This window comes from Mobula hypostoma, chromosome 8, assembly GCF_963921235.1.
Source record: "Mobula hypostoma chromosome 8, sMobHyp1.1, whole genome shotgun sequence".
Classification (NCBI taxonomy): domain Eukaryota; kingdom Metazoa; phylum Chordata; class Chondrichthyes; order Myliobatiformes; family Myliobatidae; genus Mobula; species Mobula hypostoma.
Genome location: NC_086104.1, coordinates 123,248,419 through 123,274,852, shown reverse-complemented (window position 1 = coordinate 123,274,852; position 26,434 = coordinate 123,248,419). Strand labels below are relative to the sequence as shown.

At 48.1% G+C, this 26,434-nt stretch overlaps 1 protein-coding gene across 3 annotated transcripts in view; it reads right to left on the bottom strand.

Moving 5' to 3' along the window:
- arhgef1b (Rho guanine nucleotide exchange factor (GEF) 1b) overlaps positions 1–26,378 on the bottom strand; it is a 130,893-nt gene extending 104,515 nt beyond the window's left edge. For 2 of the 3 annotated variants that reach the window (XM_063056708.1, XM_063056710.1), the window contains exon 1: positions 26,265–26,378. The gene's annotated coding sequence lies outside the window, so the exon portion shown is untranslated. The other variant, XM_063056709.1, reaches the window with a different exon arrangement.
- Positions 26,379–26,434: the final 56 nt, after the last annotated feature.

The following is a 26,434-nucleotide window of genomic DNA, read 5'->3' as shown; positions in this document are numbered from 1 at the left end:
GCAGCCGCAAGCAAGTTTTTCATTGCACCTGTGCATATGTGGACTTGTGTATCTGACAATAAACTTGACATTGACTGCCATCACCTGCTCAGCTAGATCATATTATGTATAACTAACATCATCTTTAAGTGCCACTGTATTTCAGAAGAATGAGATATCTTATTGAGGGAGTTTTCTCTGGTGAAGAAGTCAAGGACCAGAGAACTTGTCTCTGAAACAAAGAGTTAAATAGCTTTAAGAAATTCGACATGTCCCCTTCAACTCTTACCAATTTTTATTGATACACCCGCTTGGTACCACAACTGCTCTGCACTTAACTGCAGACTTGCAGATACAGGCCACCACACCACACGAACCAGCCCTCTGTCTGCACTTCCCACTGCCTCAGTAAAGCAGCCAGCATAATCAAAGATCCCACCCACCCCGGACATTCTCTCGTCTTCCCCAACCCTCCCCTCCCCATCAGGCAGAAAATACAAAAGCCTGAAAGCACCTACCATCAGGCTCAAGGACAGCTCCTAACCCACTGTTATCAGACTTCTGATCTGATCTCTTGTACAATAAGATGGACTCTTGGCCTCACAGTCTACGTTGTTATGATCTTGAAGTTCATCATTTACCTGCACTGCACCTTTTCAGTAGTTTTTACACTCTATTCTGCATTGTTATTGTTGCACCTTATTCTAGTTCAATAAACTGTACAATGATTTGATCTGTATGAACAGTATGCAAGGCAAGCTTTTCACTGTATCTTGGTACATGTGACAATAATAAACCAACTCCCAAAGTTTCATTCAAACAAAACAATCTTCCTTTGCAATTTCAGTATCATTTTAGACTGCCTGATGTACAAAAGTGTAAGGATGGGAGAATAAGTACATACTTCTGTGAAATTGGCATCACAGGTAGACAGGGTGGTGAAGAAGGTGCTTAGCACTCTGGTCTTCATCAGTCAGGGCACTGAGTACAGAAGTTAAGATGCTGTGTTGCAACTGTGCAAGTCATTGCTGAGAACACAGTGTGCAAAATGTGTAAAATTTCAGTTACTCTCTGGCTGGAAAGTGTGCCAAGAAGATTTCTGAGAACGTTGCTTGAGGGCATGAGTTAGGGAGAAATCGGGCAGGCTGAGACTTTATTCCTTGGAGCGTTGGAGACTGAGAGGTGACCTAATAGGGGTGTACAAACCCACGAGGACCACGGAAAGGGTGTACGTGCAGTGTCTTACCCAGGATTGGGGAAATCAAGAACGAGAGAACATAGGTTTAAGGTGAGATTTAAAAAGGACCGGGGTGGGGGGGGGGCAACCTCTTCAATTGAAAAGCTGGTGACTTTGCGGAACGAACTGCCAGAGGAAGTGGTTGAGGCAGGTTCAATAGCAGCAGTTAGAAGCACTTGGACAGGTAGGTGGAGAGGAAATGTTTGGAGGGACACCAATCAAAAGTGCACTACTTTTACATCACTTTCTTATTTTGTATTATAACTTATGCCTGCTGCCACAAAACAACAATCTTCATGACGAGGTTCTCCGTTGGTCTGGGTCGACCACGGATGTTGCCTCCCAGCTGTCTACGAATATGCAAGTACACAAGCCACAGCAGCACAATATGGAGAGCAAGCTGTCGGCCATGCAGCTGATGACTCCAAAGGAATGGCAGAGACCGTACAGTTTGGCACCAGCAGAATCGCGGGAGCTGCCAGTCAGCATTGACCTCAACGTACAACTACCTCAGGGAATTCACCTCAGGGTTTACTCCCGAAGCCTTCCCCATGAGTGGGTATGGCCACAAGGCAGCGGAGGTTTAAAAAATAGAGCTTTCCTTCTCCAAGATGAGCTGACAACCTTGGCTGATGAGCCCCATCTGACTGAATGACTTTCATGGCTCATGTGAGTCATAATAAACCTGATTCTGATTGTGAAGTGCGAATAAAATGGGACGAGATTAGGTGGGTCAACTCGGACAATTTGGGATGAAGGACCTGTTTCTGTGCCATATGCCTCTATGCTGCAAGTTTGCATGCAGTCAATCAAAACAATAGAACTTGACCTCTATTCCAGCACGTAGCCATGGAGATGGCATTCAAGGAAACCAGGGCGTGTTAATTACCATATGTAAGTGTCCCACAGTCTGAAAGTTAAACTGAAGCTAAGTGAGACCTACTCATTCAACAAATATCAAAGCAACAGTGGGTTTAGAACACCCATAGAGAGTTCAGTAAAAGGAAGGTCGCATTTCAGCAGCCTGGAGATCCAAGGCGCTCAGCAAAAGCAATTATCACACAAACAATGAAGCAGCCACTGTTCAGCACTTCATTCACACTGTACAGATTCTGCAGCAGAAAACGGAAGAAAATATTCCCATAAAGGCACTGGACTCTGCAGTTTCTTGCAGTCACATGCAGATGAGAGAGTAGAGGACTCATTCCAGCTCATTCCTCACCACCACTGGGAGATAGTATCTACAACAGGCACTGCCTCGAAAAGGCAACATCTGTCATCAAAGATCCCCACCATCTGGGCCATGCCATCTTCTCACAGCTACCATCAGGCAGGAGGTACAGAAGTCCACATCGCCAGGTTCAGAAACAGCTATTTCCCTTCAACCATTCAGTTCCTGAGCCAACCAACACAACCCATATTACTACCTCAGTATAGCAACACTGTGAGCACTTTGCACTAAAATGGACTTTGCTCTAATTGTGCTTGTAAAAATGGATACAATTTATGTTTATTTTATGTTTTTCCTGTGACGCTGTGGCAAGCACGTTTTTCATTGCACCTGTGCATACATGGACTTGTGCATCTGACAATAAACTCAACTTTGACTGCACAAGGCCCTACTATTAACTGTGCAAGCCCTAGTCTTTCATACCAAAATACAACACCTCTTTCTAATCTGGCTTGTCACACCTGCAGAGACAAAGAAGTTGAAATGATTAACTGCCTCATGAATGCATCCTATTCAGAATCAGAATCAGGTTTATTATCAGAGGCATTCTCCTTACTGCTCCAGTCACTATACTTATCCTTCTGTGCCACCACCCGAGGAAAGGGTCCCTGATAGGCAGAGCTACTCTGACTTGATGTTTCAATCCCTATGGTAAATTGGCACTCTCGATGTTGGCAGTGGGTTTGGAGTGGTGACAAGGAGGGAGGGTAGGTATGTCATCGGGGTCACCAGGTGGGCACCCTCCTTCTTTGACATTTCGTTGGGCTCAACGGTGCTACCTGGCATCCCAGATACACCCCACCTCCTGTCTTCATCTTGCAGCCCATTTGTTGTCTTTCCTTTTAATCCAAATCCAATTGCTGCTTTCTTCTGCTGCATTTGACAAGGACTTGATTGCTTGTTGGAGGGAGTGACCCCTCACCCCCATCTTCTTCAATAGACTGGTCGTAGATGTAGCAACGGTTTCTCCCCCCACATATGCTGCCTCACCTGCTGAGTGTTTCCAAAGATGAGAACATCTGTAGATACTGGAAATCTGCTGAGCGTTCCCAATGTTTTCTGGTTTGATTTCAGATTTGCTGCATGCCCAGGTCACATTTTTCTACTGATTTTGACTTAGCAGCCAAGGCTCTCAGTGCTGTACTCCGCATCCGCCACTACAGGCAGCGGGGGCTGGGGGTTAAGTGGTGCTAGTGGGGGACAGGGGGAAGGCTGTGTGTGTGTGTGTGAGAGAGAGAGAATATATTTGTGTGTGTGTCCCGCGTTTTTAAATGTGTAGGTGTGTGTGTGCACATACCAGACACATACATATTATATACACGAGGGTACGTGTATATCTTACTGTAATTTATGCTACATTTTATGCCTTGCACTGTACTGCCACCGCAAAGCAAATTTCATTAAATATGTTAGTGATAATAAACCTGATTCTGACACTTTATCTGCCCGTGCCTGCATTTTGATCACTGCCCTCGGACGCTCACAGGTCCGCGGTTAGGGACGGAAGTGACTCACTGGCGGAGCTCAGGGGCCTCCTGAAATAGCCCCGGCTCTATTTGTGGCAGGTCCCAGGGCGCCCCACATCTCAGCGCCGCCCACGCCTCGGATTCCGCTCTCCCTCGGCCCGCCCTGCCTCTGTGGCCCTCCTCCCCTCACCCGGAGCCCGTTCCTCATCACCTCCCCCCGCCCACCAATCCTTCCTGTCAAGCTTTGGAGCGCTGCCTGGAACGGTCAGGAGCCGGAGACGCGGGTTCGATACCGACCACCGACGCCGACTGTTTGCATGTTTTCCGTCTGTCGCCCCAACGGCAGATCTCGCTCACACTCACTCATATACACACACAGCGCCGGGGGTCGGCATTGTAGGGGGGGGGAATGGAAAGGAGAGAAAGGGAGTCGTGGGGAGAATGGAAGTGGGTCGGCGCAAATGGTCGGCACGGACTGGATGGGCCGAAGGGCCTGGCCGCAGCCGTGTGGCCTCCTGCCTCGCTGTCTTGATACAGCGTCAGGCTTCCTCCCCTCGGTCGCTCCAGTCACGAGGTAAAAGGACACCAAGTTGTAACAGGTTCTCCCGGATAGAGATCTCTGAAAATTCCACAGCCCAAAGCGAAATGGGGCCGTCAGACAAACAAGCACGCTCAAAGGCGCAGATATATACATACACATATTTCTCTCTCTCTCACACACACACACACAGAGACAGGCACAGGCACCCCCCCCCCCCCACCGTCTCACAAACAAACACTTCACAGTCACTCACGCATAAATGTATATTCACTAGCAGGCATATTTATCCAGAAGCTCCTTCTACAACATCCCAACCTTCACAGAGTGCCACTCAGAATCAGAAAAGGAATTAGGTTTAACATCACTGGCATATATCATGAAATTTGTGAAGCTCCCTCCACACCATCCTGTCACATACCCCCAGGGTCAGGAACAGGCACAGCACTGCTCAAACCCCAGAAGGCCATTCAAACACCTGAGCTTTGGGAACTAGAGTGGGTTACGGGGTAGGGGTAGGGGGTGGTTGGTGGGGGGGGGAGCTGAAGGGAGAGCTGGTATTCCAGTCGAGAGGGGTGATTCATGGTCAGCAAGACTCAGAGAAATCTTCAGGGGGAGATGCCATGGGAACTCCTTCATTTGGGAGGAGATGAAGTGGGGGAGATCTACCGCCCAACAGCTGAGTGGGCAGGGTCTGCTTACAAACACAGGAGAGCTGTTTCCTGGACTGTCCCATTATTGTGGTAGCAAGACCAGGTTCTGGTTGGGGTGGGGGGAGGGTAGGTTTAGGTTAACCACAGTGATCTGGACAGGATGTATTGCACAGTCTGTGCCAATAGCAGCTCCTCCAGTTCAGCTGGTTGAGAGGTATCACAACAAACTCACACCGAACGTCAACAAGACCAATCGATTGTAGACTTCAGGGAAGGGAAGTCCGGGGGAAACACATAGCATCCTCATCGAGGGTTCAGTGGTTGAGAGGGTGAGCAGCTTCAAGTTCCTAGGTGTCAACATCTCCGATGATATACTCAGAACCCAACAGACTGTTGCAAGCACAAAGAGGGCACGCCAGTGGCTATATTTCATTAGGAGATTAAGGAGATTTGCCAGTCAACAACGATTCTGGCAAATTTCAACGGATGAGCCGTCAAAAGCATTCTGACTGGCTGCATCATCACCTGGGTATGGAGGCTCCAAGAAACAAGATCAAAAGGGGCTGCGGAGGGTTATAGGCTCAGCCAGGTCCACCTAAGGCACAATTGGCATATCGGACGGAGATTGAAAATCTAGTTGAATAGTACCATGACAACCTCTCATCAGCAGCAAGACCAAACAACTGATTATTGACTAAAGGAGGAAGAAGACAGAGGTCCATGACCCAGTCCTCGTTAAGGGATCAGAGGTGAAGAAGGGCAGTAGCTTTAAATTCCTCAGCATTATCATTTCAGAGGATTTGCTGGGACCAGCACGCAATTGCCATCAGAAAAGACACGACAGCACTTCTACTTCCTTAGAAGTTTGTGAAGGTTCAGCATGCCATCTGAAACTTTGACAAACTTCCATAGATGCAGAGTGGAGAGTATCCTGACTGGTTGCAACATGGCCTGGCATGGAAACACCAATGTCCAGGAATGGAAAAGTCTTTTAAAAAGTGGTGGATACAGCCCAGTCCATTACAGGAAACGCCCTCCACATCATTGAGCACATTTGCAAGGAATGCCATCACAAGAAAACAGCATCCATCATCAAGGACCACCCCCCCCTCATCCAGGTCATTCACCCTTCTTGCTACTGCCAGTGGGAAGGAGGTACAGGAGCCCAAAAGGTTCAGGAACAGTTATTACCCTAGAACCATCAGGCTCCTGAACCAATGTGGAAAACTCAACACCGAACTGACTCCACAATCTATAACTCACTGTCAAAGACTCTACAACTCATTTTCTCAGATTTATTTATTTATTCCTTTATTATTTGCCTGATTTGTCTTCTTAAGTATATTGATTGTCAGTCTTTGTTTATAGTTTTTCATAAATTCTATAGTTATTTTCCTATAAATGCCTGCAAGAAAATGAATCTGAAGATAATTTATGGTGACATTTACGTACTTTGATTACAAATTTGCTTTTGAACTTTCCCCGTCAAGGACATTGTCAAGAGGCAGTGCCTCCATCTTTAAGGACCCTCATCATCTGCGACATGCCTCTTCTCATTACTAACATCAGGGGCGAGGTACAGGAGCCTGAAGACCCACATTTGACATGTTAGAAGTTGCTTCTTCTCCTCTGCCATCAGGTTTCTGAACGGTCTACGAACCCTCCTCACGATTCCTCTCGTCCTTTTTATTTTTTATTGTAACATAGTAATTTAATTTATAGTTTTTTTTACATGTCTTGTTCTGTCTACTGCTTCTACAAAGCAACAATTTCGCATCACAGGCCAGTGATAATAAACCTGATTCTGCTTCTGCCTTAAGGCCCAGAAGCATGGAAGTGAGCGACTTGTTCTCAAACTTCCTCAGACTTTAACACTGGTTTCAGCCTACACCAACACCCAAGATAATCTGGAAGTTTAGCAGGAAGAAGGTCATTCTGTCCTGTTTATGCCTGCTGCATTCTTATATGGCAAAGGACTAGGCCATTTGGTCCAACAAGTCTATGCCAGTCATGTCTATTGGCATTAATCCTTTCTTAGGAGGTTAAGAAGGATTGGCACGTCAATGAGCACTCAAACACATACTGAACATTAACATCTCGAGTGATCTATCCTGGGACCCACACACAGATGTAATCACAAGGAAAGTGCGCCAGCGTCTTTACTTTCTCAGGAGGTTAAGAAAGTTCAGCTTGTCACTAAACACTCTAACAAATGTCTACAGATGTCCTGTTGAAAGTTTCATGACTGATTGCATCATGGTCTGGTACAGCAGTTGGAATACACAGGAACGCAAGACCCTGCAGAGAGTAGTAAACTCAGCCCAATACATCACAGAAACATCCCTCCCCACCATCAGTGGGATCTACAGGAGGTGCCACCTCAAGGTGGCAACATTCAAACATCCCTACCATCTGGGCCATGCTATCTTCTCACAGCTTCCATCAGGCAGGAGGTAAAGATGACTGAAGTCCCACGCGACCAGGTTCAGGAACAGCTTCAACTATTCGGTTCTTGAACCAACCTGCACAGACATCTCGGTATAGCAACACTATGGCCCCTTTGTACTACTGTACAATGGGATATTTTTGTTATTTCTAGTTAAAAAAAAAGGTGCATTGAGTAGCAGGACGTGGTAGGAGAGGTGACGAGTGGATAGAAAGGATACAAAGTCAAGCTGTTGTTTAAACTTCTCAAATGCTGGTTCAGACACACTATTCAGCCCTTTGTGATTACTCAAGCCCCTCGAAATCCCTGACCCCTTGTGGTTTGCCATCCAGCTTCCTTTCTCTATATCCCAGACAACACCAAGGAGTACAGGAATGAGACCGAGTACAGTAGCATGGTGTCAAGACAAAATCCTTTCCCTCAGTATCAGCAAAACCAGAGAGCTGCTCATTGACTTCAGGAGGTGGTGGGGTGTGGGGGATGGGGGTGCACATGCTCCTGTCTACGTCAATAATGCTGAGGTCAAGAGGATTGAGAGCTTCAACTTCCCAGGTGTGGACATCAACAATAGTTTTTCGTGGTCCAATCACATGGACACCACACCCAAGAAAGCTAACCAGTGCCTTTACGCCATTGAGGCTAAAGACATTTAGAATGGCCCTGTCAACTCTCACCAATTTTTACCGATGCACCACAGAAAGTATCCTACCCAGATGCATCAAGGCTTGGTATGGCAACCGCTCTGCCCGTGACCCGCAGAGAGTTGTGGGCACAGCTCAGCCTCCCATTCCATGGACTCTGTCTACACTTTGGTAAATCAGCCAGCATAATCAAAGACCCCTCCCACCCATTCGCTCTTCTCCCCCTCCCCCCACCAAATCAGCCAGAAAGTATATAAACCTGAAAGCACATACATCCAGGCTCAAAGACAGCGTTTACTCGCTGTTAACAGGGCTTTGATAGGACCTCTCGCACAATAAAGACTTCCTGATCTCTCAACATACCCTATTGTGGCCCTTGCACTTTATTGTTTACCTGCACTGCACTTTCTCTGTAGTTGTTGCACTTTATTCTGCATTGTTATTTCTTTTCCCTCATACTTCCTCAATGCACTGATGTGATGAAATGTCTAGATAGCATGCAAGATAAAGGCTTATTTTAACCTCTATCTCGTGGCAATAACAAACCAATTACCTCATCCCTCGAGGTGAACAGGAATCATCTTGCCCATGACCCTTAATTAAACCCTGCCACCCCCTCTGGTTCCAGTACACAATCCCACCTTGGTTAGTCACTGTACTTATTGCCGCGAAACCATCCTCCTACACACCCCCTCCCACCTCCTTCACAGCCTCTCCAGAATTCGTCATATCCTTCCTGTATTGCGGTAATCAGAATTCGATACATTACTCCTCTGTGGTCTTGCACCAATGAGGCAATGGTATAAAGAAGGTCGGTACAACATCGTGAGCCAAAGGGTCTGACCTGTGCGTCTGTACCCCCTCCATTGATACTACCACCCCCCACTACAACAATAGATTTATGTGGTTTTGCCAAATGCTGCAGAATATTGAGTGTCCTAGAAGAAGTGAATATTTCCAGTGGTTGGAGGCTTTGGCTGCTGGAGTGGGGAGTTCACAGTCTTAGAGTGGAGAGGTGTCCCTTTAGAACAAAGATCAGGAGAATTTCTTTAGCCAAAGAGAGGTGATCCTGTGAAATTCATTGCCACATGTGGCTCTGGAGGCCAAGTCATTGTCATTGGGTTTATTTAAAGTGGAGGTTGATAGTTCAGTGCGTCAAAGGTTACAGGGAGAAGGCAGGGGAATGGGGTGGAGAAGGAAAATAAATGAGCCATGAATGAATAGTGGAGCAGACTCGATGAGCCAAATGGGGTAATTCTGCTCCTCTTCAGTAAGAAAAAAGTAAAGGCTAGTAACTTGCTCTCCTGATCAATACAGTCAAGGCTCATCACAGTTATACCCTGCTCTCTCCCCAATTCCCTTGATCCCTTGAAAATCTAAAGTTGCTAAAGCCACTGTGTATCTGGTGTGTGAATCTCTTAGGTACAAACTTGCAAAGATTCAGCAGCCTCTACGATATGACTCTTCTGACCATCTCTCCACCATCAAGGACATCTTTAATGGACAGCGCCTCAGGAAGGCAGCATCCATCATTAAGACCCGTCACCATCAGGAACGTGCCCATTTCTCATTCCTACCATCACGGATGAGGTATATGAGCCTGAAGATCCACACTCAGTGGTTCAGGAGAAGCTTCCTCTCCTTTGCCATGAGATTTCCGAACAATCCATGAACTCATTGTCACCTCCTGATTATCCCTCCTTTGCACCATTTGCTTTTGTAATTTACACTAACTTTTGTCTTGTAATAACAAACTCTTCTCGGGCTTCCAACCAGATACAGATAGCGATTTTAACCGACGCTTTGATGACAAAATCTGCCATCTTCATCAGGGATGATGCCCGAGCACATCTAGTCCGGTGGTATTTATACCCCTCTCATTCATCTCTCCTGATTGGTTTGTCCTCATCCGATCAGGTTTCCACTCTCCCACCTTGCTTACGGTTGAATTCTAGTTCTTGCATAGAGTGAGAGCTGAGTCTTTATTAAAATCGGTGTGCCTCAGGGATCTGTTGTGGGACCCCTACTCTTTGCGATTTTTATAAATTACCTGGATAAAGAAGTGGATGGATGCGTTAATAAATTTGCTGATGACACAAAGGTTGGGAATGTTGTGGATAGTGTGGAGGGCTGTCAGAGAATACAATGGGACATTGATAGGATACAAAACTGGGCTGGGAAGTGGCAGATGGAGTTCAACCCAGATAAGCGTGAGGTGGTTCATTTTGGTAGGTCAAATATGATGGCAGAATATAGCATTAATGGTAAGACTCTTGGCAGTGTGGAGGATCAGAGGGATCTTGGAGTCAGAGTCCATAGGATACTCAAAGCTACTAGCAGATTGACTCTGTGGTTAAGAAGGCATACGGTGCATTGGCCTTCATCAACCATGGGATTGAGTTTAAGAACCGAGAGGTAATATTGCAGCTATGTAGGACCCTGGTCAGACCCCACTTGGAGTACTGTGCTCAATTCTGGTCGCCTCACTACAGGAAGGATGTGGAAACCATAGAAAGGGTGCAGAGGAGATTTACAAGGATGTTGCCTGAATTGGGAAGCATGCCTTATGAGAGTAGGCTGAGTGAACTCGGCCTTTTTTCCTTGGAGCAACGGAGGATGAAAGGTGACCTGATAGAGGTGTACAAGATATTGAAAAGCATTGATTGTGTGGATAGTCAGAGCCGTTTCCCCGGGGCTGAAATGGCTAGTATGAGAGGGCATAGCTTTAAGGTGCTTGGAAGTAGGTACAGAGGAGATATCAGGGACAAGATTTTTTTTTAATGCAGAGTGGTGGATGCATGGAATGGGCTGCCGGCAGCAGTGGTGGAGGCGGAAACGATAGGGTCTTTTAAGAGACTCCTGGATGGCTTAGAAAAATAGAAGGCTATGGGTAAAGCCTAGGTAGTTCTAAGGTAGGGACATGTTCAGCACAGCTTTGTGGGCCGAAGTATTGTGCTGTAGGTTTTTCTGTTTCTAAAAATACTTTTCCTCTAGTTTTATTTTAATGGCTTCCTTCACCAGGCAGTCCCAAAAGCCATTGGCGTGGAACAGTAGTTTTGAGCTATTGAAGTCAATCCTATAGCCATTGTCTTGTATTGTTTTTTTCTTGTACAAATTTCATGCCATATGTCTGCAATAATAAAGCTGAATCTGACTCCATGAATTTTTCTACCCATCTGTCCCAAAAGCCGTCTCCTTGCTTTGACACATTTTTAAGTTTGATTTTTGTGAGATACAGTACAGAACAGGCCCCTTCCAGCCCAATAAGCCCCGTTGCCTAGCAACCCATCTTTTTAAAAACACTAGCCTAATCCCAGGACAAGATACAAACTCTTTACAGACGGCACTGGAATTGAACTCTGAATTTCTGGAATGTCCTGACCTGTTGCATTTATGGAATCTCTAACCAAAGGAGTGCATCAACCTCAACTTTCCTCTGCCAAACCCCATCAGAATACTGTGCATATTTTTTTAGGACACCTCTGGTTAGCACAAACGCTTTACAGTACCAGCAACCTGGGTTCATTTCCTGCTGCCGTCTGCAAGGTGTTTGTACGTTCTCCCTGTGACCACGTGGACTCTCCTCCAGGTTCCCCGGTTTTCTCCCACAGTCCAAAGACATACCAGTTGTAGGTTAGTTGGTCATTGTAACCTGTCCCGTGATTAGGCTAGGGTTAAATTAAGGGGTTGCTGGGTGGCGCAGCTCAAAGGCCTGGAAGGGCCTCCTCCACATTGTATCTCAATAAATAAATAAATAGGTAAAACACCCGGTGGAGATCATCCTGAATGGATGCATCACCACATGGTGATGGAGGCTCCAACGCACAAGATGCTGCAGAGAGCGGTGGGACTCGGCCAGTTCCATTTCTCCCCACCAGAGGAACACCTACAAAAGGCAATGTCTCATGAACGAGATATCCATCACCAGAGTTACACAGCATCTGGGCCTTGCCCTCTTCAGGATGCTGCCATCGGACAGGAGGTGCAGGAACCTGACGACCCACGGCTCAGGGTTCAACAGCAGCTTCTTCCCCACAGCCATCATGTTCTTGATCCCACCTGAAAAGCCCAAACACTACCTCAGACTCTATTTCTTTTACTTTCTCTCAACTTAACCAACGAAGGCACACCAGCTTCTTGACTTTACCATGACAGGCTGAGGAGGCTCAGCTTGTCCCTGACACTCTAGCAAACTTCTGCAGATTCTGCAAACTCTAGCAAACTTCTGCAGATGTCCTGTTGAAAGAGTTCTGATTGGCTGCATCATGGTCTGATGCAGCAATTCGAATGGGCAGTAAAGTAAGAAGCTGCAGAGAGTAGTGTACATCACAGGCACATCCCTCCACATAGGCATCCGTTAGTCTCGTGAGACCATGGATTTGTGCCTTGGAAGGTTTCCAGGGTGGAGGCCTGGGCAAGGTTGTATGGAAGACCGGCAGTTGCCCATGCTGCAAGTCTCCCCTCTCCACGCCACCGCTGTTGTCCAAGGGAAGGGCACTAGGGCCGATACAGCTTGGCACTGGTGTCGTCGCAGAGCAATATGTGGTTAAGTGCCTTGCTCAAGGACACAACACGCTGCCTCAGCTGAGGCTTGAACTGGACTGACACCTTAACCACTTGGCCACGCGCCAACACCATCGGTAGTATCTACAGGAGATGCTGCCTAAACATCATTCATCAACAATCCCCACCAAACAGGCCACCTTCTTGCAACTCTGAATGGGCAGGAGATACAGAAGCCTCAAGTCCCACACAATCAGAACAGCTACTTCCCTTCAACCATTTGGTTCTTGAGGCAAAATGGCAGAAGCCTGATCACTACCTCAGTATAGCAACACCAGACCACAATGGATTTTATTTTGCAATAATTGTATCTTTCCTTGTATAATTATGCAGAATTAATGTTTACTTTCTGCTTTCCTTATGAATGTTGTGTCTCTGTGTGCCTGTGATACTTCTGTAAGTAAGTTTTTCATTGCCCCTGTGCACACATGGACTTGTGCATCTGACAATAAACTTGACTTTGACGGTAAGGGTGCTATGTTTATTTTGTTGTGTAAATTATGAATATTTTATGTAATTTAACTCATGTTTGTAACATACAGTACCGCTGCTGCAAAACAAAACTAATTTTCAGGTTGGTTATACCTGGGTATGTATAACTACCATAAACTGGAACCTGGCTTGTTAGTAACATCACAGCCAGCAGCATCTTGAAATTTGGGAGTCGCGGGTAGGAGTAGGTGTGGGACCCTATGCAGAGATCTTGCCCCGTCATCTAGTCTGGCAGCACCAAAACTGAACTGGGTTCACGGGACAGAACAGCCACCTCACTAGGAAAGGTTCGGGCCGAGGCATCTGTCAGGATTCTAGAGTCATAGAGTACTACAGCACAGGCACCACGGTAGTGTGGCAGTTAACGTGACACTATTACAGCTCAGGGCAGAGTTCAGAGTTCAATTCCAACGTCATCTCTAAAGAGTCTGCATGTCATCCCCAAGGAGCGGTGAGGGGGGCTTTCTCTGGGTGCTCCAGTTCCCCCCACCACAGTCCAAAGACGTACCAGTTGGCAGGTTAACTGGTCATTGTAAATTGTGCTGTGATTAGGCTAGGGTTAAATCAGGGGTTGGCGGGGGGTGGGGCGCAATTCGATAGGCCAAAAGGGCCTATTCTGTGCGCATCTTAGTAAATAAGCAAATAAACAGGTCTTTTGACCCATTTACTCCATACTAGCCTTGGCTTCTGCCCTGACTGAGCATGCTAGTGAGAGAGAAAGTCTCACTGTGGTCATTCTCTCCGTGACCACGCAAGTATTCCCTAGATTCCCCCCGCCCCCACCACTGTCTGTCTAGGTACCATATCTGATGTGGACTTTGGTGACCATGATTTTCCATACAGATCTATCCTTTGTTCTTTGGATGACTTCCATTTCCTCGATGTGTCGCCATCTGGCTATGCTTTTGATGTACATAAGCCAAGGTCTTCCTCTAGGTTTACCCCCCTCAATCTTTCCAGAGAGTATGAGTTTTTCTAGTTCATCTTTCTGCATGATGTGTCCTAGGAATCTGAGTTGTCTTTCTCTTATTGCTGGTATGAGTGATCGAACTGCTTGGGCTCTTCTGAGAACTTCTTCATTTGATGTGTGTGTGGTCCATGATATTTTTAACATTCTCCTGTAGAACCATAATTCAGCTGCTTCTAGTCTCTTTTCCATTGCTGGAGAAATGGTCCAGCATTCACTTCCATAAGTCAGGATAGAATAAATGTAGCACTGTAGTATTCTGTTTTTAGTGTACGTGCTCATCTTTCTGTCTGTTAATATGGTCTTCATTTTTTGGAAAGCTTCTTTCGCCATTGCTATTCTGTATTTGATATCTGTGTCGCACTTGCCGTTACTTGTTATTAGGCTGCCAAGATATTTGAATTTGTTCACTTGTTTGACATCATCTCAAAAAGGCAAGATGGCTAATCAGCCACCATGATTTGTTCCCTACTAAACGACAATGAAACCATGCTGCAGACCTTCAGTCTGTGGAACTGTGGTCAGGAAGTCTCTCCCTTCCCTACAGAATCCCAGAGTCATACAACGTGGAACAGGCCCCTCGGCTATCCGGTCCAAGCCATCCAAAATTCTCCTCCAAGCCAGTCCCATCCCATTTGCCCGAGTTTGCTCTCTGTCCATCCAAACCTTTCCTATCTGCGATCCTGTTATTATGTTACAAGTCATCATTAAACCTGCCTTAACCACGTTCTCTGGCAACCCGAGCCTTATATCCATGACACTCCGAGTGAAAAAGTTGTCCTTTTTCCTCTCACGCTAAACCTTTGCTGCGCAGCCTTCCCACCACCCCCCAGTTTTGAACTCCCCAACTCTAGGGAAAAGACGGCTACCATCCACGTTATCTATGCCTTTCAGAATTTTAAGCACTTGTATAAGGTCACCCATCCAAGGAATACGGACCCAGCCTGACCACCCTCACTAAAACCCAAGCCTTCTAGTCCTGCCGACATCCCAGCACAGAAACAGGCCCTTCAGCCTGTCTAATCCATGCTGGCCTTGTCTTTTACGTCAGCAATCCATTGGGCCAGTGGGGCCACCTTGTCTTCAACCTTCCCAATTTACCCACATCTTCTATCAGGGTGACCAAAAGTGCCCCAAGTGTGGCCTCACCAACGACTACAACTGCAACATAATTCCCAACTCCTATAGTCAGTGCCTGACTGATGAAGGCCAGCCGTTTCAACTTGTCTACTTTTGACCATGCTTTCAATGAATTATGTACCTGTTTTCCTACGTCCTTTGACCCATTACACTCCCTAGTACACTACTGTTCACAATACAAGTTCTACACTGGTTTGACTTTCCAAAACACATCACCTCACATTTATCCATAATGAAGTCCATTCGCCATTCCTGGGCCCACTTCCCTAACTGATCAACATCCCTCTGTAATTTACAAAAACCTTCTTCGCTAGCAACATCACGTAATTTCATGTCATGCACAAACTGACCCATCAAGCCTGTGCATCCACATCCAAATACCAAGGGCTCCAATAACCACCCACATGGTACATCACTAGTCACCACCTCCATTCTGAGAAACAACCTTCAACCACCACCTTTTGCTTTCTACCTCCAAGCGAATTTTAATCCAACAGAACTGAATTGAATTGACATCCTTCACATACATGAGGAGTAAAATTCTTTACGTTACGTCTCCGTCTAAATGTGCAATCATAGTAATTTATATAATAATTTATAATAAATCGGACAGTCAATGTAATATAGAGTACACTCAAATCAGCGTGGGTTAATCAGTCTGATGGCCTGGTGGAAGAAGCTGTCCCGGAGCCTGTTGGTCCTGGCTTTTATGCTGCGGTACCATTTCCCAGATGGTAGCAGCTGAAATAGATTGTGGTTGGGGTGACGATCCTACGGGCCCTTTTTACACACCTGTCCTTGTAAATGTCCTGAATCATGGGAAGTTCAGAACTACAGACGTGCTGGGCTGCGTGCACCACTCTCCGCAGTGTCCTGCAATTAAGGGAGGTACAGTTCCCAAACCAGGCAGTGATACAGCCAGTCAGGATGCCCTTCCTGGATTGCATGGGACCCAGACCAGCCTGCCACTCTGGACCTTGAAGACCTTGCGAACATACAAATAGACAACATCCACTATCCAGCCCTCATGTAGCCTTTTGGTAACTTCCTCAAAAGAATCTTTGCCCTCAACTTTGTATTAAGTTTTCCCCTTGCACCTTAAACCTTTGTCCTCTAATTCTTGATTTCCCAGTCCTGGGAAAAAGACTGTGTGCATTCACCCTGTATACACCCCTCACGGTTTTATTTATCTCCATAACATCACTCCTCAGTCTCCTACACTCAAGGAATAAAGTTACAGCCTGTATGCAACCTCTCCCTGTTACCTAGTCCCTCAAGTCCTGACGCAGTCTCTCACTGGTTGTGGGATGCTGTGTAATATTGGTTGTGGGGCCTGTACCTTATATGGACACAGAAAGAGGCCATTCAGCCCACTGGGCGAATGCCATCTCCCAGAGGAGCAAAGCTATCCGTCCCACTGTCCCTCTGTACCCATACAACCTATCTTCTCACTCGACCCCCCAATCCCTTATAACATGTCTAGAGTAAGGGAGTGAGTATCGATGGCAGCCAAAGCAGTTCTATCATTTACATTTAATTTAGAACTTACTTGTGAAGGTTGTGTCTCTAAAGGTAAAGACTTCGGTAGAGGAACAAGTTATACTTTCTCACAGTGTTCTTTACCATTGCATCTTCAGCACAGTACCATCTACATGAGGTTCAGGACAGCTATCCCCTTCAGCCACCCGTTTTTTGAACCAAGAAGGCAACATTCAACAAGGATCCCCACCATCCGGGCCATGCCATCTTCTCACAGCTCCCACTGGCAGGAGGTACAGAAGCCTGAAGTCCCACACCACTGGGTTCAGGTACAGCTACTTCCCTTCAACCATTTGATTCTTGAACCAACCAGCACTAATCACTGCCTCAGTATAGCAACACGAGGACCATGTTGCACTACAGTGGACTTTTTCTTGGTTTAATTGTGTGCTTTCTTGTAAAAAATGGGTATGATTTGTACCCAGTGCTGGTTATCTGCTTCAAAGTGCCTGTGATCCTGCTGCAAGAATGTCTTTCCTTGCACATCGACTTGTGCATCTGACAATGAATGCAACTTGGACCTGATCCCCCACCAGCACGCTATTGGGATGTGGAAGGAAACCAGATTATGGAGGAGGAAACCACATGTGGTCAGAGACAAAGTCCCGCAAAAAGACCCAAGGTCATAGGATACTTCAGCAAATTCGGCCATTCAGCTCATCCAGTCTGCTCCCCTTTCAACCCTCACTGAACTCTTTTTCCAACCCTAAGCTTCTGCCTACTCCTCATAACCCTTAACCTCCTTACCAAAGACTTTTCACCCTCTGCCTTAAACACACCCAGTGACTCGTCCTCCACAACTCTCTGTGACAACGCACGCCAAAGATTCACCACACACTCCCTAAAGATATTCCTCATTTTGCTTGTTTATTTAGAGATGCAGTGCCAAACAGGCATTCCAACCCCTCAAACCAATCCGCCCACCAACCCACCGATTTAACCTGAGCCTAATCACGGGGCAATCTACAATGGCCAATTAACCTACTAACCGGTACGTCTTTGGACTGTGGGAGGAAACCAGAGCACCCGGAGGAAACCCACACCTTCCACAGGGAGGATGTACATACTCCTTACAGAGGGCAACGAACCTGAACTCCGAACTCCAATGCCCCGAGCTGTAACAGCATCGCGCTAACCACTACCTGTTACCAGAGATGGGCGCCACACTAACTGCTATGCCACTTGTGACACTAATCTTTGTTCTAAAGCCAGTGTCTTACAAGTGTAAGGAGGTTCCGGTTGTCACCAAACACTCTTAACAAACTTCTAGTTTGAAAATGACCTGTCTGGTTCCATCAGGGTCTGGTACGGCAATTTAAGAAGCTGTACAGAGTAGTGGGCTCAATTCAATACATCCCTTCCCACCAGGAGGTACTGACTCAAGGCGGCAAAGGGCCATGCCATCTTCTCACGGCTCCCGTGGGGCAGGAGATACAGAAGCCTGAAGTCCCACACCCCCAGGTTCAGGAACAGCTACTTCCCTTCAACCATTTGGTTCTCCAACCAACCGGCAAAACCCTAATCCCTGCCTCAGTGTAGTAACACTAGGGCCATCTTGGATGCCTGTGTCACAGGAATTCCCCCCACAAAGTTTAAAATAAAATTTATTATCAAAATACATCTGTCCCCTAAGATTCATTTTCATGCGCACATTCATAGTAAATAAAAAAACACAATAGGATCAGTGAAAAACTGTACACGACAGAAATGACAAACAGCCAATGTTTAAAAGACAACAATGTGCAAATAGAAAAACAAAAAATAATAATAAATATTCAATAAAAATTGGAAACACGAGTTGTAGAGTCCTTAAAAAGCTGTGGAAATAGTTCAGTGTTGAGGTGAGTGAAGTTCAGGAGCCTGATGGTTGAGGGGTAATAACTGTTCCTGAACCTGGTGGTGTGAGGCCTGAGGCTCCTGAACCTCCTTCCTGAGGCAGCAGTGAGAAGTGAGCCTGGCCTGGATGGTGGGGGTCCTTGATAATGGATTCCTGGATGCACTAATCGAAACAGTCTCGTTCTGGAACTCCAAACAAGCTGACTTGTAATAAACCATTTTCCGTTGCATTAACAGAGCTCCCATTTCCTGTTTGTTGTTTAGGCTAGGGCTATTTTAATGCTGCTGACTTTCATATCCCGCTCGCTCAGGGTGAGGTCTGCAGTTATGTGATTAGCTTACTGGGTTCTTTGCAGCAAAGCCTCACCACTCTTACTGCCTGGCCGCTAGTACTGCACCATGTGCTTTGCTCCACTGCCCCACTCAGGGCTGTGCAAGGCCTCCCTTTTGTCTGTCAGGCCCTTGCAGAGACGACAGGATCTTTAAGCGCACCCAGCACTCACTTGCCAGCCACCACAAACTCCGCCACTCCCCGTCTCATTGCTATCCAACCAGTTCTCGCTCTCCCACACCCCACTGACAGTGCCTCACCATCTCTGCCTTTGTCTGACCTTCCTTTCCTCGTCTCCCTCCCCACCTCTGTATGCTGACTCTCCCTCTTTCCCCCTCTGACTTTCGACTCCTAAACATCTCTTCATATTCCTATGCTCGGTTGTCTTTCTCTGTTCCTCTCTCTCTTTCTCTCCCCATCTCTGTCTTTTTGATTGCCTTTTTCCTCTCTTCATGACTGTGTCTCACTCCATCTTTACTGTCTTCTATCTGGATGCATGTGTCTCACCTCCCCCTCTTTCACAATGCCCATTTCCCCTCTCATACTCTTCTTCCCTTTTCACATCATCTCTCCCTCCTGCACTCTCTCTCCTGCCATCTCCCCCTCTCTCATTCTCACCCTTTATCTTTTTTCTCTTCCCTTTCAACCTCCCACTTTCCTTGCCCCTTCTCTCCCCATTCTCCTCTTATCTCCCCACTCTTTAGACGCCCCCACCCCGATCCTCAGCACCCCACCCATTCCTCTCTCCCCTCCCTTCTTTTCCCAATCACATGTCAGGGGCCTCCGATCTCTGTTGTCCAGAGACTGCCAAAGACTGGATGGAGACCTCGTAAACCTCCCCAACGCATCGTACAGGCCTGAGGAATGGGAGAAGAGGTCTGGCAGATTAACCACATAAGGAGTGTGAAGTCCACTGGATCTTCAAAGGATGGGAAGGAATCTCATCAAAACATACAAAATTCCAAAAGGGTCCAAAAGTAGAAAAAGTTGCCCCTCAAGTTTCTGTTAAATCTCTTCCCTCTCACCTTAAGACTGCACCCTGTAGTTCTTGATTCCCTAACCCCAGGGGAAAAGACTGTGCACATTCACCCTGTCTACGCCCCTCATGATTTTATACACTCTATAAGGTCACCTCTTAGTCTTCCATACTCCAATGAATAAAGTCCCAATCTGCTCAACCTCTCTCCATTATGGGCAATATCCTTTGAAACTTTGTTTTCTTGGGGAGGGGGATTTTTTTTTAAAGAAGTAGGTCACAGTTTTAGATCATACAGTGGACTCAAATTCTTTGAATCCAAACCTCACCCAGCCTCCCCTCCATGGACTCTCTACACTTCCCACAGCCTCAGGAAAGTAGCCAAAATAATCAAAGACCCCAGACATTCCCTCTTCTCTCCCATCAGGTGGTATAACCAATTTCCCCCGGGATCAATAAAGTATGACTATGACTAAAAGCCTGAAAGCACATTACCACCAGGCTCAAAGACGTCTTCTATCCTACTGTTAGCAGACTCTTGAACCGAACTCTCATACACTAAAAGATGGACTCTTGATCTCCCAACCTACTTCATTGTGGCCCTTGCACTTCTTTGTCTTCCTGCCCTGCACTTTCTCTGTAACTGTTACACTTCATTCTGCGATCTGCTTTCCCTTGGTACTATCTTGACGAATGATCTGTCTGGATGGTACACAGGCTAAAGCTTTTCACCGTATCCTGGGACAAGTATTCAGTGTGTCATCAAATGCTCTTAAAAATTTTTACAGGTGTACAGAGGAGAGCATTCTGAATGGCTGCATCACCGCCTGTTGTGGAGGTTCCAATGCACAGATCACAAAAGGATGCTGAAGGTTGTCGACTCAGCCAGCTCCATCAGGGGCAAAACCCTCCCTACTGTTGTGGCAATGCCTCAGGAATAGAGCAAGGACCCTCACCTTCCCAGACACGCCCTCTTCTCATTACGACCATCGGGGAGGAGATGCAGGAACCGGAACACCCTAATTCAATTATTCAAGAACAGCTTCTTCCCCTCTGCCAGCAGATTTCTGAACAGTGGATGAACTGTCCCAAGCCCGGCTGTGAAAGGAGATGGGTTGGGCACGGGGCTGGCAACCCCATCCCGTAAAAGTCCAGTGCTACAGCCACACCAGCACCGGACCTCATCTCTGGCTGAGGAAAGAGAAGGTGGACTACATCCGGGGACAACTTGAAAGGCTGGCCCAGACAGAGGGCTCTGGCAAGCGGCTGTCGGTGGCCTGGGCCCCAGCAGGGATGATGGGCTTACGCAAGTCCATGGAGCATTACCTCATTATTCCTTTCTTGCACACGATTTAGTTTTAAAATCTACAGTAATTGTATGTCCTTGCACTGTATTGCTGGCGCAAAACACAAACTTTTACTTCTGTGTATGTGATATTAAACCTGCTTCTGGTATGACAATAAACAAATCACAAAATACTCAGCAGGTCGGACAGCATCTGTGGAGAGAGGCACCATCATGCTTTTGGTGTGTGACCCTTGGGGATCTCTGTCCCAGGGGCTGTGGGAAGCTGAGATTCTGAGCTCAGTTAGTGAGGAACTGGATGCATTTTTCAGCTTGGATGTTATGGGGGGGGAAAGCAGGAGTAGACAGAGAGGGGAGCCCACCTCCTCCCCCACACAGATCTCTGCACCTCCAGGTTATCGTCTCGTTCTGCTCCCTGACATGTAACCTCTCCTCCCCATCCTCATTGACCTCTGCTGTCACCCCTCCCCCACCCTCTGCACCTCAAGTGATCTCCACTTCCTGCAGTCACACACTCTCTCACATCAAAAGTGAGGCCGGAAACCTGCAGCATCTCTGCAGAGCTCGTCTCGACACAGTGCCAGCCTCTGCCTCGCAGACTGATCTGGGGACAGATCCTGGGAGAGGCTCCCCTCAACGATGAGACCTTGCTTCCACCTCTCCCCACTCCCTCCTCTCTCCTTCCCTCTGTGTCTCTTTCCCCATCTTTCTCCCAGTCTTTATTGTCTAGCCCTTTCTGTATCTCCCTTTTTCTCTCTCTCTCTCTCACTCTGTCTCTCCCCATCTCCCTTCTTGGCTCTCTCTCCCTACCCCCCCCCCTTTCTTTCCCATTCTCTCTCTCCTTCCACTTCTGTCATGCTCTCCCTGCACCTATACCCCTCCTCCCCTTTCTCTTCTCCGTTCCCCTCTCTGCCCCTTTCTTTCCTCATCTCTCTCCCACTCACTCCCTCTCTACCCTCCTCTCCTACTCTCGTCCTTTCCACCTCCTTGCTTTTTCCCTTCCTGTGTCTCTCCCTTCCTTCCCCCCTCACCTCTCACTCTTCTCTCTCCTCTCTCCCTTCTCTCTCCTTCCTGTCTCCCTCACTGCTCCTCCCCATCTCTCATGGATATTGAGATGCACCCCTCTTCACTGAGGGAGCAGGTCACACACACATCACACATTCACTTTTGAAAATCTATTCACAGGCAAAAATCACACCTACATAGTTACACCTATAGATACACTGGCATAAAGACACATCAAATCATGCAAACATACAGGGAAACGGCCTCAGACATCCACACAAACTTACAGTCACATGCAATCACTCTTGCTCTGATGCACATGCATTACAATAAAATTTGCTCACATTATAAAGTTTGCACACACTATAAAGTTTGAGCGAGCTGGTGCTTTTCTCTTTGGAGCAACGGAGGACGAGAGGTGTCTTGACAGAGGTATAAAAGATGATAAGAGACATAGATAGAGTGGACAGGCAGCACCTTTCCCAGGGCAGAAACAATTAATACGAGAGGGCATAATTTTAAGGTGATTGGAGGAAAATATAGGGGGGGGAGAAATGTTTATGTTTCTTTTCCCCACAAAGTGTTGTACATGTCTGGAATAGATTTCCAGGGCAGATTGGGACATTTAAGAGACTCTTGGATAGAAAAATAGAGCATACGTAGGAGGGAAGTGTTAGAATGATAGTGGAGTAGGTCAAGAGTTTGACAGAAGATCGTGGGCCAAAGGGCCAATGCTGAGCTGTAGGGTTACGTGTAAACACACAGGCAGGGAGACACTGACACATGAAGACACAGAAACACCTTCCAACATGCTCCTAGTGAATTATACTGGACACCAGATCAACATCCAACTAAATGATAGCGTATAGGAACTTAACAACATCAGTAACTTCATACGGTTTGTAAGTGCAGCATTTGACACAGTTTTGCAGTGCGTGTAGATACATGCCAGCTTGCTGCCTGCGCAGAGACTGTAGATCAGAGGATGAGTCGCACAGCCACATCAGCCCGGAAACCAGTTCTGCTGTAATGGGTACCAAAGCGGAGGCGAGGGAGAGGTAGACACAGACACGTCCCTCGGTAGCGGTAGATGTGAGAGAGACCTGTCCCCTGTGAGTGTCTGAGTGGGTGACCTGTATCCCAATGAGGGTCAGTGTGCAAGTCCCAGACCTGTCCCACAGTGAGGGTTATTGTGTCCTGTACCCTTTGAGACCAGCTGTCTCTTTCACCCAGAACATGACAGACTTTCTACCCCATCACCTCCTCGCCATCCTATACCCCACTTCCTCGACTCCCACAATGTACAGAAACCTCCACTTCTGTTACAAGTCAACTTGGGGAACGAAACCTGCCTCCACAGGCATGAAGAATTCCAGTGAATCCTCACCCTACTGACGAAAAAATTCCTCCTCAGGTCTGTCCAGAATGACGGCCCCTTATATTCTGAGACCCTTCCAGCGGGAAACACCTTCCCTACATCCAACCTGTTAGTTTTAATTATTGTCACCTGAAGTTCAAACTTGATCATTTTTCCAGAACATCTCCAAAAACAGACTTACTAGAATCTAAAACCTGAATTAGAAGGAACAACTCAGAAAAAGAAAAGTTCAGTGGAGAGAGAACAAGTTGCTGCAATCCAGAGTGACACACACAAGATGCTGGAAAAACTCTGAGTCAGGAGGCATCTGAGGAGGAAAATGGACAACAGATATTTCAGGTCAAGACCCTTCATCTGAACTAGTCCTGGAGTTCACCATATTTACATTCCTAGGTTATAATTTCTTGGGGTACATAACCTCAAGGTTTGGGAGAACAGACTTAGGATGGAGTCGGGAAGGAAGTGCTTTTTCCCTCCATCCATCGACCCCCACAGACACACACCAGGATCGAACCCATATGTCCAGAGATGAAAAGCAGCAGCACTACCCACTGCAATGTTGCCTCTCCTTTTCCACTCACCACATCCCTCCAACTCTTACCTCTCTCTCCCCCTTACTCTCACCTCCCTCTGCCTCTCATCTCTCTCCCTCACTGTCTCCAGCTCTCCCTCCGTGCCTCAACATCCTTCTCCCTCTCCACACCGCACCATCTTTCTTTGTCGCTCACCAATCTTCTCACCCTCTTCCTCCAACCATTTCTCTCTCTGTCTCTCATGACTCTACCCCTCTCTCTCTCTGCCTTTAACCATATGTCTCTTTCTCTCTCTGTCTCCAGCCCTCCCCACCTTCAACTCCTTCCCTCTCTGGAACTCACCTCAGCTCACTGCCTATCGCCCTCTGACCCCCTCCCTCCGCCTCTCGCCATCTCTCCCCTCTCTCTCCACCTCTCATCATCTTGCCCCCTCTCCCTCGCCTCTCACCCTCCACCCCCTCCCTCCACCTCCTGCCGTCTTGCCACTCTCCCCCTCATTCTCCCTCTCACCGCCTTGACCCCTCTCTCCGTCTCCCCACTCTGCCTCTTGCCACCACGCCCCCTCTCGCCCCCTCGCCCTCTCTCACCCCGCCTCTTGCCCTCTCTCTCTGCCTCATCCCCTCTCTGCCTCTCACAACCTCTCCCCCTCTGCCCCTCATCCCCTCACCCTCTCTCTCGCCATCTCTCCCTCGCCCCACCTTTCTCTCTCTCCCCCTCTCCCTCCGTCTCCCACCCCGCCTCTCTCCCTCTCTCCACCTCCCCACACTGCCTCTTGCCACCACGCCCCCTCTCGCCCCCACTCACCACCTCTCGCCACCTCACCCTCTCTCTCGCCATCTCTCCCTCGCCCCACCTTTCTCTCTCTCCCCCTCCCTCTCCCACCCCGCCTCTCTCCCTCTCTCCACCCCCCCACTCTGCCTCTTGCCACCACGCCCCCTCTCGCCCCCACTCACCACCTCTCGCCACCTCACCCTCTCACCCCGCCTCTTGTCCTCTCTCTCTGCCTCTCCCCCTCACTCCACCTTGCCCCTTCTCTGCCTCTCACCACCTCTCCCTCTCTGCCTCTCGCCCCCTCACCCTCTCTCTCGCCATCTCTCCCTCGCCCCACCTTTCTCTCTCTCCCCCTCTCTCCCTCCCTCTCCCGCCCCGCCTCTCTCCCTCTCATTCCTCCCCACTCTGCCTCTCACCCCCTCAGCCTTTGTCTCGCCATCACTCCCCATCTCGCCCTGCCTCTCTCCATCTCTCCCTCCCTCTCTCTGCCTCCCTCTCTCCCCTTTACCTCTCCCCCCCTACATCTCACTGCATCGTCTCACTTTCTCCCTCAGCCTACACCATCTCTCCATCTCTCACTCCCTCCACCCTCACCACCTCTTTCCCTCAATCTTCCGTGCCCACACCACCTCACTTTCTCCCTCCACCCTCACCACATTTCCCTCTCTCTCTTCCTCTGCCCACACCCCACTTTCTCCCCACCTCTTTCCCTCACTCTCTCCCTCCACCCTCACTCTCCCTCCGCCCACACCACCTCACTCTGTCTGCCTTCTCACCACCTTTCATTCTGCTTCCCTCCACCTCACAGTCACTCTCCCTCGCCGTCACTTGCTCGCCCTCCACTTTCTTACGCCTATCTCTCCGCCCACCCTCCCTCTTTCTCTCCCCTCTCTGACTTTCCCGACCCACGGCTTCAAACTGCTGGACTGCGGGCTGCGGAACTGCAGATACAGTCGGGTCTAAACATAGGATTCACCTTCCGGCCTCCGGCGCAGGTTAAACAATCCCACTGTGGCAGAAAACGGCAAAGACTTCAGGCAGTCGGCGCACACTTCCTGTCACAGAGCGGCTCCCTCTGACAGAAGAGGGGGAGAGAGGGTGAGAGCACAATTTACTCACACTCCTCCCGCTTGCTTCTTTCTGTCCCTCTGTCCCTCCGTCGCTTCCCCCCTCCCTCCACTCGCTCGCACAGGTCCCACGGCCGAGGAAAGAGGAGCTGGAAAACCGCCAGCTTACCTTTGGTCCCGCCGCTCAATCTAGCTGACAGCAAAGTTTGGTGAAGTCTCGGCAGGAAGCAGTCGAGAGCGGCTGCTCAGCCCGACTTCCTCCCCGAGCAGACCGGTCACGTGGCAACCCAGACAGCTGATGGGAGCCGCTCCTCCTCCCCGTCCCCCGATCGAATCTCC